Source organism: Ambystoma mexicanum, chromosome 8, assembly GCF_040938575.1.
Source record: "Ambystoma mexicanum isolate Mex_15411 chromosome 8, UKY_AmexF1_1, whole genome shotgun sequence".
In the NCBI taxonomy this organism is placed as follows: domain Eukaryota; kingdom Metazoa; phylum Chordata; class Amphibia; order Caudata; family Ambystomatidae; genus Ambystoma; species Ambystoma mexicanum.
In genome coordinates, this window is record NC_090929.1 from 468,573,349 (window position 1) to 468,587,120 (window position 13,772).

Consider the following 13,772-nt stretch of genomic DNA (forward strand, 5'->3'; position numbering starts at 1 on the left):
TGCGTGTACAGAACCTCCCAGAGAGTCTTAGGGCCTGGTTAATGGAATTTCTAGCGCAGGGCAAAGTGACATTGCACTTGTGCAAAGTAACTTTGCACTGCCAACAAACACCCTGATTCACAGAGCGGTGCAAAGTGTATTTTTGCAGCGCAAAAAGACTTTGCAGCACTTTGTGAATGATGGGGTTTGTTGGCAGTGCAAAGTCACTTTGCACGACGCTAAAAATTCCATGAATCAGGCCACAAGTTATCTTTGTAACACCTTTTAGCAGGAGACCTTTTGCAACGTGAAGTGATTAGTGATCCCAAAAAGGTACCTGCAGTTACCTTTGCTGTGACATTTATTTTCTATATAATTGTGTTAGTGGATAATACGCTATTTAAGTGCAATTGTTGGATGATTATAAATTATGGAAGCACAGAACAAGATGCAATCTGTGTGAAATAATGACCTTGCCATGCATTTTATTTAATAGTGTAACAGATTTTATGACACTGCACACTCCAGCCAGGGACTTCTTCCAATGACACTGAAGGTGGCGCACAGTAAAAAATGCCTTTTTATGTGAAACACGGGTTCTTTTTTTGAGAAGGCACCCAACCTGTCTCACACCCACCTTAATAAACACCCTGTGTCGCAATGGACCATGAACCAGGCCGGTGTGTAACAATGAAATATTTATTTATTTTTAGAATTCAAATGAAAACTCAGAGCAAAACAAAATTAGGGCAGCAGCCACCACGGTGTGGCAATACAATTGCAACATTTTATAATACAGTTAATTCAACTTTCAACATAAGATACCTACACCTTTAATAGAAATGGAAGCAAAATCACTTTTCTTCACAATCACAGATGGCACATAGGTTATGCACTCCCCCTGCAAGACTTCCCCCAAACACCTGCTGACTAAATTCTGTGTGGATGGAAAGCAGTGGCAAGGAGTCAGAAAGAAGAGGGGGAAAAATCGCTTTTTAAATTCAACCCACCACCCCAGAATGGGGGGGCAAAAATAAAAAATACTTACAAGGTGCACTTGAGTTTGGTGATTTGGACAGCCAGCAAGGCCTCTGGACAGGGGGCCAAGGATCTGGTCACTGGGCAGTGGGGTAAAGCTATCTGGTTACTGGGTCAGCTGGGCTGTCCAGGATGGAAACAGCTGGGCAAGGTCTGGTCACTGTGGACAGCGGGATGGGTCAGCTGGGCATCCCGCTGTCCACAGTGGTCACTGTCTGGTCACTGGATTCTCCTAAAGGGGATCAGCACCCTCTCCTCTTTTCTCCCTGGATTGTTGGGTATGCCTGGATCTAGATGGGTGGTTCTGCCTGGATCTAGATGGTCCTGCCTGGATGGACTCAGCTGGCTCTGGTTCTGGTTTTGGAGTCTTGGAATCTTGAATGTTGAATATCCCTTGTGTCTCCATGTCTCCCCCTTAAATAGCCATAGTGACATAATAGAATTTTACAATCTGGGGGGAAGCACCCAAGAATGAGTCCTATCCTAGGATAGAATGAACACATACAGTTCTCAGTCTCACTCTGCTGAACAGTGCAATAGTGACAGGTGTTCCAAGTAATTCAAAGAAGGAGGGATTTCTCATGAGTCCAATGAGTTTAATAACGAAGTAGCCTGACACATGTTTCGAGTCATCACTGACTCTTCATCTAAGGCTAAACATAATGCACAACATAATGATGAACAAAAATAGTACAGCACAACATAAACAGTTTGAATGAAAGTCATCCATTGTGAAAAAAATAAAAAATTGATAAGAACATTAGTAAGGACAGGGGTGTTGCTAGGTCTGGAAAAGATCCGGGGCTATGCTAATGTCGGGGCTGTCAGGACTCGGGGCTAGCTAGCCTTTTGGTTGAAGCCCCTGAGATTCTATCCGGGGCTACAACCAAAAGACCCGGGGCTACAGCCCCCTAAGCCACCCCCTAGCAACGCCTCTGAGTAAGGACATTCAACCAAAAGGGCAAACACAAGTGCAGGTAGGCCAAAAAGAACAGCAGTTACAGCATATATATTAAGATAAAATCAAATAGCAACAAACGAAAATAATAAAAAATAATAGATAAATAAGATTGGCACAGTACCATATTAGGAGGGGATTGAATTGAATGGAGAATCCATAGGTTACGGGATGCATGTAAGAAACACAGGTAAAGAAACAAACAAGTTGCAAGGAGTTAGTTATAATGCATCCACGGAACAGCTATAGCAGCGCAGTCAAAGAGGCAAAAGCCGCCAAAAAAAAAAAAAAATGGAATCATAAATAAAAGGTACCTGAAAGTTTCAAGAGCTAGCCTAACCAATTAAGTATATCGTGGCCAGTGCCAGATGCACTCTCTAAAAAGGAAGAGAGAAGAAAACATTTTTTAAAATATATATTTTGCACCAATTGCTGTTGAGCTGAATAACCAAAAGAAAAAACGGGTTCATATAGATGAAGGGGATTAAACCGCAGAGAATTGCGACTACTAGAGCATGCTAGTAGGAACCAAATTGGGGAAAGATGTTAAATAAATTGTGCATCTGCCATCTGTGAATGCGCTGCTATAGAAAAATGTGAGGTAACGGGACTGCAAACAGTCATTGTAGAGGGATCACTAGGCCCCACATGATTATAAATGACCACTTGGGCGTAAATAAAGTACTCATGTCCACAAAAAAAGGGAGGGAAAACATGATACCTGTGTAAAATAAAGAAGAGAACAACAATAGGTTTTCACAAAAAGGTTGCAAATTCATGGTCTGAATGTAGACCTCTAAACACAGTACGATATTTACAGATGAGTCTCGCTTCTAACTGGCGTAATTTGAGCGTGGGATTTCCTCCTCTAGGCGGCAATGACACTTTGCAAAGGCCCACAAATCGAATGTCATCCTTACTATCTAATTGATGCAGTTTTTGCCAGTGATTGGCCAGTGGGTATTTGGATTCCTGGCTGCCAATTATGGCGAGATGTTCCCGAATACGAGTCTTAAGGGGCCTGATGGTGCTGCCTATATATTGCAATCCACATGTTCAAATAATACAGTAAACCACAAACTTTGAATTGCAATTGAGGAATGTTTTAATAGTGTGTCTCCTCTATCTCCAAAGGAGACCTTTGAAGTTTCCAGAGTGTACTTGCACATGCTGCAGAATCCACATTTGTGAAAACCAGCAGCACGGGCAGAGTCTAACCACGTAGATTTAGGAGTGGGTGGACACATAAATGAAGGGCAGAGTTTATTTTTTGCTTTGCTAAATGTTATATTAACAGAGGGATCAAGCCAGTTGGAAATGTCAGAATCTAAATGGAGCAGGTACCAATGTTTTTCTAGAATTCTGTGGATCTTGTGACTATCTGAATTGTATCTAGTAATAAACCTGATTTTGTGAGGCAGAGGCGATTTCTCTCGAGTTTTAGGAGTTAGCAGATCCGCTCTTTTTAGCTGACGTGCTGACATGAGTGCCTTGTCGAGGCAGCTATGTTGATAGCCCCTCTCCAAGAACCGGGATTTGATAGCGATACTTTCTTGATCAAAGTACAAGGGTTTGGAACAGTTTCTCTTAGCGCAAATATACTCTCCTTTAGGAATATTCGCTATGACATGATTTTTGTGACAGCTGTCCGCATGTAATATTGAATTGACAGAAGTGGATTTGCGAAAAGTTTTTGTCACCAACCCATTTAGAGTAACATCAATTGAAAGGTCCAAAAAATCTATGTTAGTCTGACTGTAGGTCAAAGTAAATTGTATACCCCAATCATTATTGTTGAGATAGGCCACAAATTCAAGCAAGAGTTCTTGTGTACCAGTCCAAATTAACAAAACATCATCAATATAACGTTTACACAGTTTCATGTAAGGTAAAAAAGCTTAATTCCCAAATACAAATTTTTGTTCAAATGAATGCATGAATGCGTTGGCCAAAGCTGGTGCGAAGCTAGCACCCATGGCCACTCCAATTAGTTGCTTAAAGTACATGTTATTGAAAACGAAAACATTATTCTGTAAAGTAAACAGCAAAAATTCTTTAACCATCAAAATGTGTTCGAAAAATGATGCAGAAAATTCACGGAAAAGAAAGTCCACACTTGCTAATGCTTTGTGATGATCAATAGAGGTATATAATGCTTTTACATCCAGAGTAACAAGCCAGCTGTTATTTTGAAAATCTAAACTGTCAAGAATTTGTAAAGTGTGCATGGTATCTCTAATGTATGTAGGAGTGTTAAGCACCTCTGGTAACAGGAATTCATTGATATAGACAAAGTTAGGTTCCAATGTACCACCGCTCCCACTCACTATTGGTCACCCTTCTGGTATACTGATGAATTGTTTATGAATTTTTGGGAGGAAATAAATGGTGGGCATAATAGGTCCGTCTACGGTGAGAAATTGCCTTTCCACATCCGTAAGAAGGCCTATTTTATGCCATTTGGTAATCAGATCATTGGCTGTCGCACGAATAGTCTTCAAAGGATTATTAGAAAGAATAAAATAACATCCGGCGGAATTCAAGTGCTGCATGCCCATAGTTATATAATCAGCACGATCCATGACAACAACGTTCCCGCCCTTGTCAGCCTCCTTAATAATCAATTCAGAATTGCCAGACAGATGTACCATTGCTTGAAACTCATCTTTATTAAGATTGTGCTTATAACACGGCTTGCGAATTGCACCAAAATCTTCCAATGAATGATTATCCTTAATGACTGCCTGATAGAAAGTATCTATGACGTTATCAGAAGGGAATTTAGGAGTAAACTTAGATTTCCTGGTTAATTCCTTAATGGAAACATTTTGTTGAACAACATCTAATTATTTAAGAACTTCTGAAATGATGGTTTGTGTTTGTGGTGCAACATCATCTAGGGTCATAAGGACATGAGTAGTAAGGAGTGTTTGCATAGAGATGTGAGACGGAATAGGAGTGGGAGGTAAAGGTTTATAATTGCGAACTTGCAAAAATTAAGTTTGAGTTTATGTGTAAACTTAAAAAGATCAATGTGGATGTCCACAAAGTTGTTGGTAGCTGATGGCACAAACGAAAGACCCTTATTGCGAACAGCCGTTTCGGCCGACGAGATCGGATGTGAGTTTAAGTTAGTAATTAAATGTATTGGTTCAGATTGATTGACTGTTGTAGGGACTGAGACATTGCTCGGGTCTGTCTTCTGTTGGGTGGAGCGTTTCCGCTGCCTTTGCCTACCACCCCTTGTGCCCCTGGTAGTATACCTGGGGCCAATATATTTGAAGCTATTGGCGTTTGAAAACACACCTTTTTTGCTGCTGCAATCCGATTGCCTTTCTTTGACTTGTTCTGCCAAACCTGTGTGTTTCCTATCCTAGGATAGGCCAACCTATCGGCCTTCCCACCTCCCTCCGGGCTGATTGTTTCAGGGGAAGTGACATCAGTTTATGTGTGTGCGTTTTATGACTTGCTCTATCTCACCAGTTATTTTTTACCAAAAATAAGTTATCAAACAAAACTGCATATTTACACTAGTCAGCATCATAAAAAGCAGATATGCAGATCCCATATTTCACAAGTAATTGGCCAGTCCAAACGCCAATTCTGTGTGATGTTGCATTGCCCTTTGGCACAATTTTGCCGTTTTCAGGAGAAACATACTATCTAAAATTCAGCAAATGGCTACACAGATGCATACTAGCATTTGCAATACTTTCCCCAAGTTTAATGCCTGTGCCATTTATGCTTCACCCAGAAATGCATTTTTCCTGCCATTCCAGTACACCACGTGCCAGAAAGATTCACATAGTCTTATTGTGCTTGTCCAAAAATCACATTAAATACTGGCATAATATTGAATTGTTGCTTATTTAGGGTGCTGAAACAAGTGTTATAATGTACAACAGTTCTTTAAAGTCCATGGGGTGAATTATTCAAAGATGTGGGCGGTCCTCAACCCCCCACAGCCAGATGTCTTCTGCCAGGCTTGGCTTGCGCAAAGGACCTCCTGGGTGAGGGTGTTTGAAGGAAATCACACCTTTAAGTCAAACACAGGGCTTCACTCCCTTCCTTTGTATTTGATGGCAGTCCTGACTGCCGGCCAGTCTGGTGAATTTAGTAATTATCACACCCTCAGTCCAAGAAGAACAGAGCACATGTCCTGGCAGCATCAGTTCACTGGTAGGTACAAAAGAGTGGGAGGCAAGCTTTCCTGCCAAACTGGTTTGACTGTAATTCCTGCGCCTCAGCCAGGCTGATTGAAGTCTTTGCGGGGGTAAAAAGCATAATGTACTTGGCTTTGCATCACCCACCCCCCAAGTACAATAATATTTCGTGTCCAAGCAACAGTGAAATATTTGACATTTAACTTTAAATGACATTTTCCCTGATTTTCAGAAGAGTAAATAAACACGTGTGTTTATTTTAGTTCATTTTGAGTTTCCCAATGCGGATTCTGTAGCACACAGTATCTTGCTAATTAACCTTCTGGAGTGCTTTTACAGATATGGTCAGTTTCTGGACACAGGGAGATATACTGCCAAGCATTTTCTTGAAATTGACATGAGGATAGAAACACTGTTATTTTTTCATTCACTGCAGTTTGTGCGTGATGATTTATAGGGAATGAAAACACAGGCTGTGTTTAAATGGAAACCCCAATTCTTTGCCTTTAAAGTGATTTCCCAGTACATCAGCTGTCTGGAAATGTATTGCCTTTCGTCTTGGTACTCATCAGAAGTAAAGCATGCCAGGGTGGGTTTTCACGAAGAGCACAACTTTGTGATGTTTTAAAAATGAAATCACAAGCAAATTGCAAAGCCGTGTTGGATGTCATGTGTGCAGCTTAAGTATTCAGAAAACAGAACAGCAAATTTAGTGCCATTCTGCAAGTAGGTTATTTTCAGATGGTTTAAATGGGGTTAAAATAATGCAGAACACTTCTTTCGGTGGCATTTCTGATATTCATTGCTCGCCACACATATGCGCCATGGAAAGGAAAGCATAGCCATTTTTCCACAATCTTTCCATGCGGTTTCTGAGGTAAAGGGATTTTTGTCGTGGGCCTTAAATGTACCCCACAACTGTGAAGGAAAAGACGCCCCCCCTCTTCCATGAGAGTTGCCTATCATTTGGAGATCTGTTTCGATTTGATCAGGGTTGCCTGGTTCCCTATACCTTTGGCTATCCCTTGCTTACATAAACACAACCCTCATGTTGATTGGACCACCAATACGTTAAATCTGGGTTCTGAGTATTGTTCCCAGACATGTTATCCTGATAAAAAGGATCCTATCGTTACTCCACTCAAAACATCTGAACCAGACAAAACCTTGTTAACAGCCTTTCATCTCAGTCTTGCCCCTTCATAGTATCATGCGAACTTGGATCTATTTGAGGATAGAAAGACCAAACCGTCTTATTAGGGAATCATGCACTCCGACTGGGACATCCATAATTTAGACCCTAGCTGGACTACAGAAGTCTAAATTAGGCCACTGTAAAAGACAAATACCCCATGCCTCTTATTGCGGATATTTGTGAAGCTGTTCAACATGCCACCATATTCTCCAAATTGGACCTGCAAGGTGCCTATCACCTGATACTAGTGGAAGACTGCCTTTCGTACCTCCTTTTGCCATTTCGGCTATCAGGTGATGCCATCCGGTCTTGTCAACGCAACCTCAGTGTTCCAAAGGTACATGGAAGATGTGTTTGCCGATCTCTTTTACAATTCGGTTATAGCATGTCTGGATGATATCTTGGTATACTGACGGAGAGGGGTGTTGCTAGGTCTGGAAAAGATATGGGGCTAAGCTAATGTCGGGACTGTCGGAATTCGGGGCTAACTGGCCTTTTGGCTGTAGCCCATGCGCTTCTATCCGGGGCTACAACCAAAAGACCCGGGGCGGTAGCCCCTCAGCCATCCTCTAGCAACGCCTCTGCTGACGGAACCTTACCAGACACACTTTCCATGTGACGGAAGTCCTCCAACGATTACGAGAGAACCAATTGCTTATCAAACCAGAAAAGTGCACATTCGATGCTACTGAAGTCCATGACCTCATTTCTCAAAGATAATCCTGCCATTGACTACCTTGTTAAAAGAAGGAATTGTTTACAATCAGGATTCCTCAACTGAAAATAACTTTGAAACATTCATGACCGCCTTCTATTCATATCTGATGTTACATGCTAATGCAGAAAATCCTTTTATATTTGAAACTGGCGCCACTGACCACGCCATCAGTGTGGTACTTAAACAATGAGACGTGGAAGAGGAGGAACATCCTATGGCTTATCTGTCTTAGACCCTCTCTACCAACCAGCACAATTATTCTGTGCTGAAGAAGAAGCTATTAGCCATGAATCAGACATGTGTTGAATGGCGACATTTGCTACTTGGAGCCAAACACAAGTTGGAGATATGAACTGATCACATAAATCATTCTGTGCTCCAACAGCAAGAATGTAGGAACAGCTGCCAAGCGTGCTTGGTATATTTTATTTGCCAGTATGATTTTGTGTTAACTTACCTGCCTAGAACCTATAACATTTTTGCTGATGCCCTGTCACATAACTACACCTGTCCTCACGAGGGGCCTACCTTTCCTGAAAAGTCTCTAGGTGCAAAGAAGTTTGTCTACACTGAAACCACATTTCTTGAAAAGTTGAGAGCTGCATGGCTTATTCTGCCCCCTAACAGAACCGACCAATTTTCGGTTTACTCTCTAGACAGCAAGGATGGGTTGTTCTTTAAAGGAAAACGTCTGGTAATCCCTACACTGGACTTACAAACATATGCACTCACATGGTGCCATGACATAGTTCTTGCAGGCTATTGAGGGTGTTTTTCCACACTGGACCTGATAAACCAATATTTTTGGTGGCCTTCTGCTCGTTCTGACGTAAAGGATTATGTTTCTATCTGTCCCGTGGGCCAGTTGCACCAAACATCGATTCCCACTACTGCGTATCTCCACAGATTTCATGGTGGATCTACTCTTATGGAAGGGTTGTACCGTCACTAAAATGGCCCATTTCTCACCTTTACCTTCATTAGCCACTGCTCCTGATATGGCAAGGGCCTTTTTCAGCGATATATTTCAATTGCAGGGTGTTCCCTCTAATATCATCTCTGACCGAGGGTCTCAGTATACGCTCAAATTCAGAACGACCCTCAGTCTAACTGCCAAACCGAATGTCTGAACCAGACGATGGAACATTACTTATGCTGCTTTGTTTCATCCACACATGACGACTGGGTGGACTTCCTTTCTACAGCAGAATTTGCATATAATGACACAGTGTATACTTCTACCAACATGAGTACTTTTTCATGTACCTTTGCGTTTTACCCACGTTTGCTTCCACTTAAGTTGCCATCGACAAGCAATATTCCAGCCTTTCATGCTTTGATAGAATCATTTCTTCCCACATAAGTCCGCCTATGCCAACTTACAAATGGCATGTGCCGAGATGAAAAGGCTCGCTAACCGCAAACGTTCGGACATTCGTGATTGGAAAGTTAGTGACAACGTATGGCTTTCCTCCAAATAATTGGCAGTAACATTTGTCCCTCTAAGCTGTCTCCCAGCTACCTAAGTCCCTTTTCCATTCCACAACAGATTGATCCTGTAGCATTCAGATTACAGCTTTCCTCTTCTTGGCACTGTAACCACACTGTATTATGTTCCTCTTTATTGAATTCCTTTGTCCCTGACCGTTTTGGTGGCCGGATCTCTCCTCCACTGCCTCCGATCTTGAAGGATGGTAAGCTAGAGTTTGAAGTCTCTCGCATTTGTGACTCCCGATATCACTGTGGATGCCCACAATATCCAGTTGGATGGAAGAGCTATTACTCACGGGAGAAGACCTGGGAACTGGCAGGGAATGTTGACGCCCCCGTCTTATTAGGGCTATCCACGCCTCCTGTCTGTGGTGTTCCGGTTTCTCTGGACTGGGTGGAGTGTATACTGTTGTGCCAGCTGCTACACGGTGGTCATTAAGGCAACACTGGAAGCGTGCCTTAAAGGGGATGGTATGTCCTATACGAATGTTGAGAAGCGTTCTAGTCTTTCCCTGTCATGGCTTCCGGTCCTTCCGGAGGTGCTGCTTATATGCAGTCTGCTCTTGACCACTCACTGCATTGCAAACCCTCTATTGAGGTAAGACGCTCCCTGTTGCCTTGATTTTTCCCTGCTACCCTCGTCCTTCTGCTGTGTTTCCATTTGTTCTTCCCTTCTCCTTGTTATCTGTTCCTCTCCCATTACTGCCTTTCTGCCTTTCAATTCCATTCAGCCTCATTTGAGTTGGCCGCTTTCAGGTGGGCCTGAATAGTATTTGGGACTTCTGCCAGGATTGCATAGCCACCATTATGGTGGGAGAGCAGCAGTGCCTGGACGACGGTTCTTCAGTCTGAAGCAGGGGTGAAAGTTTGATTTGGTGCAAGAGTGATAGCTGATACAATACTTTTTGTGTCTTGGCGATGTGTACTTTGAAAAAGATGTTGCAATCAATGGTGAAGCTGAGGGACGTTGCATTAAGGATGAGTTGGAGGAGAATCCATTGAGATTGGCACCTACGAAGAGGATGAACCGAGTTGAGTTTCATTTAGAAACGTGACATCCAGGCTTGAATGTTGGAGAGGCAGAGTTTCAATTGGTGAATGTCATTGAGGCAGTTGATCATCAGGCACAGCTCCATATGTAATAATAGTGACTATTCATTTATCATACAAAGTAGCAGATGTTTAAAAATGTGTATGTTGAGAGGATATTGGCTAAATTTCCAAAAAGTGTTGCCCCCTGGCTTGCGCTCATGCACCCTAGCATTCCCCGCAATCCCCAAATTGATCACAAATCTGCAGCAAAATCTACACTTTTGTATATATTTTTTTAAGCCTCAACGTGTCCCAGCCCATACTGCAGTATTCTATGAGGGACCTTGGGGAGGTCTTTCTTTCACAACAAGCTGGCATGACCCCATGCCCCTCTTCTGCACCCTTCTAGGAGTAGCCACATTGTTCAAGGAGGTCTTGTTGGAGTGCGCAGAGATGGAGTAAGGTTTGGAGCTCTGGTTACTCAGCCCTCATAGAGGAGAGGAGGCATCCTCCTCAATTCTCCCCAGTGTGATGAATTCTACAAATCTCTCACTAAACCCCTGCCTAGGTCTCCTCGCAGGTGGCCAAGAAAGGGCAGACGCTTCCTGATTCTGACCTTGGAGGTGGTGCTCTGCAGGAAGATCACCTGGGAGGAGAAAAGGCCCAGGGAAGTGAGAGGAATCCATGGGGTAAGACACAGTATCTGGCTTCCTCTAAGGAAGAGATATCACAACTGCGAAAATATTTAATTGCTTGTTGCCACAATAATCTAACTCTTCCACCTGATGAACACCTTAATGTGGGTGAAATCAGCCAGAACTCCTGTAGCATAAAAGTGAATAAAACACCTTCTCAAACCCATAGAGAAAAATAGAGAAGGTTATAAAACTGACTTTGTTGACAGGCACTTCAAGTCCTATTATTCCCTAAGTACTCAGACAAGGAAGAGGGATCCACAGGAACACTGCTGTGGGAGCAGTCAGCTAATACGTGTAGATGATTTACAACTGAGGGAGACTGCAAGACTTAAAAAGCCCCCTCAGGTGCAGGCTTGGAAAGAAGAGCAGTAGGAGAGGAGAAAGCAGTGCCGGTTGTGTATGCAGTTGGATGTGATACTACAGGCGAGAAAAGGCGCCGGGACCACAGAGAAGCCAGCAGCAGTGACGGGTCCTGAGAAGGTCTTTTCCTCAAGTTGTCCCTGTTGCAGATGTCACGCAGCAGGAAGTGCGAGAAGAGAATGATTGCCTGTTGAAAGCTTGTTGTGCAGAGGTCGCACAGTGGGAAGCAGAAGCAGCGAGGGAAGTGCGCCCTCACTAGAGGTTCCAAATGGCTGAGTTGCACCTGAGCCTCTCCGGAGTAGCAGAAGCTCCAATTTCAAGTGGCGTAAGTGGAGGTGGGCCAGAAGAGGCTGTTTGCACAACGGCTGGAAGCCACAACAGCAGAAGACCTGTGAACCCCAAGCGGAGCGAGCAACTTACCCGGTGAGTTCACGGCGTGCGAGTGACTCCGGAGCGCTCCGCCGTTGTCCGCGTGTTCACAGGAGACAGCTTCACTCACGTGCGATTGAAAGAAGTACTATTTACAATTCTGAATACTGAAATTTTCAAAAGTACCGAAAGTCACATTTGTTGAATCAAAAGCGTGTGAGTTGTTGGAAAGCCCAGTGGGGAAGCTTTATTAAAACCAAAAGCCTACAAGCAATACCCAAGCCAAGAGTATTTGAGAAGTCAACAATATCAATGCAATAAATGTTGTTTAAAGTAAGAGGGGAACAAACGCTTCTCCAAGCAGAGAATGGGGGGGGCAGGTCTCTCTCTTTGGCTAGTGCCTCTCTTTGGAACAGCCTCCCTGCCCCTCTCAGACTTGAGCCGGACCGCCTTACGTTTCGGAAACTTCTCAAAACGCTACTTTCCTCTACCTCTTTCCTTTCCCTGCTAACCACCCCACTGCCGCTGAGACAGGCAGCTTGGACCTTCATGAATCCCACAAGCTACCATGCCCTGGCCCGGTCGACAACAGCACCCCCACCTCAGCACTGCCTTTTGGGCCCCTTAACTGCGGCTGTGCATCCCACCCTGGGATTCCTCCGCTCTAGCACTAAGCCAGCGGCCTCCTCCCCGGACCCCCTCAGCACTTCCCACCCAGGCTCTCACCAACACTGCCCATTTCTTCCTCCCGCCTCCCTTCCCATTCTCATGCTTCTCATTCTTCTCTTCACTGCACTTGCACATCCAAATGTCACAGGGCCTAGTAGTACCATGATTGCACATTGACTGTTTTTTGCCAATATTATTTACTCCCCTTGTTACCTCCCCACTTTGTCTTGTGGTGCCTGGAAACACCATTATGTTGTATAGGCGTCTAACAAATGCTCAATAAATAAATACATTGGGAAACCCAATACTTTTTTAGACTTGCTACTAATATGTGGTGAAGTACAGATCACCAATTGACATAAACACCTATTACCAGAGCCAAGACAGAAGCAGAGTGACACCAAATCATGGTCACTATTTGGTTGTTGGTGTAGATGGAAAAGAAAGGTGGCATACAGGCTGCCATTCTGGAGAAGATTATCCAGAGAGAGGGGAGCATGCTTGCCAAGTAGTCCTAAAGAGCTCTTGTGTGATTCCTTGTTTCCCAGAAATTGGTTTACAGACTAATGCCAAAGCAACCTTGTGAAGTTGCTGTTGTTCTAAGTTGGAAGTTACCACTGACGCACACCTTTTTATTTTGTGAAGCATTGAGCGGGAAGGCGAGTATACCCGTATAACAAGTTTTGGAAGTAGAAGGCCTGGTACAGGAGTTAACCAGGTAATGAGCGCTGAACTTTGGTTCTAACATTTAACCTGCTGTGGAGAAGATACTATTTCTTTTGAAAGCATGATTGTGGCAAATCATCCTGACAAAGACAATTGTTGTTTACTTGGAAAAGACAAATCTGAAACCTGTTATTACTCCAGGAGGAGTTGGAACATACTATGACCTTTGGTACATTGTTGAAACAACAGAACCTTTTTGTTATGAAGTTTACCTCTTCAAAACTGTGTCGGAACTTTTTTGGCAAACTAGAATTTCCTTATTTCTTTTGAACTGGGGAGCAAAACCTGGCTCAGATCTGGGGAAGGGATTTCACCCAGGTTATGAAAAGAGACATTGGTTATAGTGTGACTTCAATCATACGTTATATATATTTGT

At 43.3% G+C, this 13,772-nt stretch overlaps 1 protein-coding gene across 1 annotated transcript in view; it reads left to right on the forward strand.

The window, feature by feature from the left end:
• The window catches only part of TTLL10 (tubulin tyrosine ligase like 10), a 1,071,284-nt gene that overhangs the window by 384,163 nt on the left and 673,349 nt on the right, over nt 1-13,772 (forward strand). The gene's annotated exons all lie outside the window — the stretch shown is intronic.